The sequence below is a fragment of the Dermacentor silvarum genome, chromosome 7 (assembly GCF_013339745.2).
Source record: "Dermacentor silvarum isolate Dsil-2018 chromosome 7, BIME_Dsil_1.4, whole genome shotgun sequence".
In the NCBI taxonomy this organism is placed as follows: Eukaryota; Metazoa; Arthropoda; class Arachnida; order Ixodida; family Ixodidae; genus Dermacentor; species Dermacentor silvarum.
In genome coordinates this window covers 91209205-91214378 of record NC_051160.1, presented here as the reverse complement: position 1 = coordinate 91214378, position 5174 = coordinate 91209205, and the positions used below count along the sequence as shown (strand labels likewise).

General features: G+C 41.8%; 1 protein-coding gene across 1 annotated transcript in view; it reads left to right on the top strand.

Moving 5' to 3' along the window:
• Positions 1 to 1756: 1756 nt before the first annotated feature.
• Positions 1757 to 5174, top strand: part of LOC119458270 (glucoside xylosyltransferase 2) — a 103043-nt gene continuing 99625 nt past the window's right edge. The window contains exon 1 of the mRNA XM_037720105.2: positions 1757 to 1922. The gene's annotated coding sequence lies outside the window, so the exon portion shown is untranslated. The remainder of the gene's footprint in view (positions 1923 to 5174) is intronic.

Genomic DNA, 5174 nt, shown 5'->3' with positions numbered 1-5174 from the left:
ATGGATCAATTCACAACACGTTGTGGCCGGCCACTCAAAGTACCATGAAGATTTCCCGACTCATTCAGCATCACCTTTCTTGTTAATTGAATTGATGGCACAACGACCGTGCGCTTTCCTCTTTTATTCACTGAACCAGCCACGGCAAAAAACAAGATCCTAACCGGAAGCCACACGGTGGTCAACCTGCTTGTTCATGGTAGTAGAGGCTTAGTGAGATCAAGACTTTGGTGCCTAATTGGGAAAACATACGTTGACAATCTTCCGTTCCTCTATTTTTTTAGAGTGTGGAAGAAAATAAGAGCAACATTTCCCACGAGTCCCATTCGATCATAAAAACGCAGTCTGCCAAAAAAGTAAGCTTCAATTTGAAATAATGTTTGTGTCCGAGGAGTGGTCCTCTAGGTAAAAAATCAGAGGAGTGATGCACTCGCGAAAACCAGACCCTCTCCGCAGTAAAATATAAGTTCACAATCTACAGTCAACGAAGACCAGATAAAGCCGACGTCGGGACAAGTTCTAAGCACGTTACAGCCATATAAAGCAACTTGCAGAATTTTGTCAAAGTGACCACTAAACACGACCCTAAGCTGACACCAACCTTTGAACCATACGTGTGCGATTGCTCCATACATTTGAAGAACGTACATTGGTCACAGGCATCCGATAAGGCTAAGAAATTAAATATTAGAATCATTTGAAAATGAGCAATTCCATAATAAGCATTTCAACAGCCATTCATTCCGTTTGTCTTTTTGATAATTAATTCGAATAGCATATTGCAAAATGGTAATGGGTGACAAGAAACCGCTTGTCACTGTTGTGTAAAAGCTAGCCGTCAAGTAAAGTGTTCACTTGTCACTCACATCCTGTGTGTTCCCCTGTTTTCGTGCACTGCAAGCTAGTGATGAAGAACGAACAGGTCCGATCATCGGTGCTTGCGTAAACGCATTTAACAGAGTAAAGTGGGTTACCCGTAGGCAGAGCGGTTAGGCATTGTTCTCTTTCAAAAACAGCCTCGAAGTTTTTCTAATCACGTTTCTTTTCTCTATGATGGAGCGCTTACCTAAGCACACATACGTGAGGTTGAACCAATGAAACTTTCAGCACTAAGTGGTCTGTCCTAACTTCTTTCAGCAAATTGTATGCGTAAGTTTCAAGCTTGCGCGAAATATTTTATCACGAATTTGTGAAGTTATTGGGGTAATAGCACAGAGTACTCGCTCATTTTTCGTGAAATCTGAGCTTCGGCAGGAGCTACTGGGGCCGATGCAATTTCTCTTGTGCAAAGAGCAGTTCTTGGCGAGAGAAAGCGTACTCATGGTGTAGCAATTGCAGATATTGTGTGAGCGCAGCTTTAGTTATTTATTTATTTCAACATACTGTCAACCCCGTGGGGGCTATTACAGGAGAACAGAGCTATAGCAATATAGCTCTTGCTGATATATATATATATATATATATATATATATATATATATATCAGCAATATGTCTGATATGAATATAATATAATTCTAGCTAATAAAAATGAAGCAATCAACACATGCGCTAGCGAACGCAGAAACGCAAACATGCAAAATTCAATGTTAGTCTTCTTTTTTATAATGTGATTCTGCTTGCTTTGTAATTAGGTGCAGATTAGCAGTTTCGGTGGTTACACTTTAACACTGTCACTAGTGAAGTCCATCATCTATGATGGCTTGTATTTGTGCAGAACGGAACAACGTGTCATGGCTGGTATCCGCCTTACGCACCTCCTACTCAGCCTGTGTGCGTTAGCAGGACTGGGCGGCCTTTTTGTGATTCGCCTTCGTTACATCAACGTGGATGTCAACTTTTCCCAGTTCCGTGATATAGCCCAGGACAAAGACCAGGATTCTGACGCCTTCAGCGACGTGGTTCTTGTCAAGCCCCTTCCAAGGTGAGCAATCCTCAACTGCTCCTCGAGAACTTTTCTCGGAGTTCGCATATCTGAAACAAATTCCCGCGGAACCCGCCTCACGATGGCCGTCAACGTCAATGCGATTAGTATTCAAGCAGTGTAGCGACCATAGAGCTAATTAACCAAATATAACCAACTCTACAAGGAAGAGCTCCCCATAGCGTCCACGCGTTGAAATCGGTAACGGCAAGGGCGTAGCCATGCTGCTACTCTGTGCATGCGCGCAGGCGCAGACGACGAGATGCGATTAAGACGAGACGCACAATCAACGTGACCCCGAGCCTCTCTCAGTATATTGCCACCATATAGTTCAGGCGCCCGCAAACAAATTCTTTCGTGCACCGTAAATTTTACGTCTATATTTTATAAATATCCATTCGATCTTTCTCAAACACACAAGGAATGATCTTTACAGATAGTCCATACGTGCGTTCTACGTGTAAGCGCTTCTTTTTCCATCATATTTTGAGTATTTTTGTAGGGTTGCGAAAATCAAACATGGCGGCGCCATTGTAGTGGCCACTTCTTTCGCCCAGCTTTTCCTTTAGAGAAGCGACCCACACTACTGCCACCGCCGGAACACGGCATGTATGAGCTGGGTACTGAGGCCTGCACTCTAAAAACAAAGAGAGTTCCGGGAACTCTCTTTGAGAGAGTATCTGCTTGTCCCATATTTCACTCCCTTTTTCAGGAGTAAAACGCCTCCATCTCGGAGAGAGTACAGCAACTCCCCCGGACAGAGTATTAGTACTCCTCCTCAAGAGAGTGCTAGAACTCCTTCCAGAGTACGAATACTCCACCCCACAAGAGTATTAGAACTCCCTCCAACCGAGTGATTCTACTCCCACAAACAGAGTGCTTCTATTCCCCCAAACAGAGTGCTTGTACTCCTCCTAATAGAGTGTTTGTACTCCTTCAGACAGAGTACTGATACTCCTCCCAGTTGTGTGAAAGCACTCGCTATGCAGTGCCATGGTCACATCAGAGGCAATTCACAACACTTACATGTCGGGGATATTTGATTCCTTCATAAGGAGCTCCTGCACTCCTGCTTGGTGAATTAGATTTGATGTTTAGTCGCCGAGTCACTCGAATGAAACATATTTTTCTTCAAAGGTAAACATTTTTATTGATCAAACAGTCACAAGGCAAACTGAGTAAGATTTCGAAAAACATAGATACACATAATATTCGATTACACAGATTTTCATGAACTTTACAACACATCTTGCAATAATACATAAACATTTTCTTTAACATTTCATCGCTAATGCAGTGAGAAATATTTTTTTATTTTCAATTGGCAACATTTAAAAAATGAAAGTACACAATGTAAAATCAAACAAACAACAAACATGCGCAAACTCGCGAAGTATTGGCACTACGATTGAAGAGAAAGATGCACCACATTACTGGTCAGAAAACGCATTTCAAGCACTAAACTCGTGTACTTATATACCGTAGGTTATCAGATGAGCTGCTAGGCATGTGGCTGATAAAGTAATTTGCACAGGAAATTTTTTCATGCGCAAATTACTTTCAAGACAGCAGCTCGTTTGATAACATCCTATGTAGCGTATGGATGCTCCTGACTGAGAGTATACAGTATATTTAGAAATGTGCTGTATATTTTCGTGTAAAGCCGCACCGTCTAGTTTTGGTTATAATATTCCACATAGTTATTCATGCATGGGCTGTACCTCCTTTTTTTTTAAACGCGCATGTTGCCGTGGTTGTAAAACACTTATCTCCGCTCGGAGTGAAGGCGTAACATAGCTCCCATTCGGTTGGATCCAAAGCTGGTAGTCTTTTGGCAAAAAGCTCGACTTCACTCTTGGCGTCCTCATGCAAGTAATTTCCTGGTGCTGTCGGGATCGTGCCATCGCGATTTCTCACGGACTGTATTTCGTAGACAGCTATTGCCACAGCGCACTGATGCATTTCACAACTGTTGCGGTATTCTTGTTGTCTATTGCGTAATTTTCTTTCTCATAAGACATCACATGATAGTTTGTTCATTTCGTAGAGATGCATATTCTAATGATCTGATCAGGGAAGTGGGAATTTTTGCTTGTAAAACAATCTTTTCCGTTTCATTACTAACACATGGCACATATTCGCACAGACACACAAAGGAGTAATGCAAGGAAGCAAAGAAAAAGAAAAGGCCACACCAGCAAAGAACACCACTTCACACATTTATCTTCATTCTAGCAGTGCCGTTTTGGCATCGATGATGACAATGGAGGCTGGCTGGTACATCTTGCTTTGCGATTTTTTTCTGCTGAATGCTTCCATAATTTCGTGTGCTACCTGGTCGTGATGCAGGCTAAAGCGCATGCACCATCTCCTGCTACATTAGTGCACTGTCAAATGCGAGTACATTGCTGCCCTAATAACTCATTGGTGTTCATTGCGGCACTTGTTAAAATACCTTATGGTCTGCCCAATGCAGATGCGAAAGGAATCTGACAAAGTCACATGCGCATGTAAAAAACATTCGAAACTTTCATCTTTGTGTGACATACTGTCTTTTGAAAGTTTTCATGCCATTTAGTTACATGGTACACCCAGTATACCCACATTTTAGTTTTCTAGTCCAAATTGCATGGCAACACATTTTGATGCTTTGGAGTACGCTCCTTTGCACCATGTGAAGTCGTGCTGAGCTGGCTCCTAGACACCATTTTCTCCTTGCAGCTGCCTTCTTGAGTTTTATAAAACGGGTGCCTGAAAAACAATGTGCGCGCAAATGAACATCAGGAAATATTGTGAAACCATCCAAAAACAGTCAAGGAAAAAGGTCATGGCACTAAGAAGCCTTAGCACTAAGTATTTGTACTGTAATACAAGTGAAACATGTAAATGACTGTAATAGTCAACTTCAAAATCAATTAAATTTTTTTGACTTAAGGAAAGAAAAAAGAAAACTGGCCGTTAGGACTCAGTCCAGCACCAGTGTTACAAAAATTCTGAAAAATAAAATATTGGTCATCGTTGGCACACTTCGTAAACGCACCCCCTCCTCTAGGGGAGAGAGCAGTGGAGGTATTGTCTGCATCTCATTTCTGACTTTATGAATAAATATAATTCCTGAAGAGAATCTGGGCTCTTTGGCTTATCTAAAACAAAAGAAATCAGCCGCCAAAGTAAAGGGAACATAGCTAGTGGAGTTAAATGTATAAAGAGTACACTCGGCACACACAAGTGGCCAACAATAACGCAAATGTG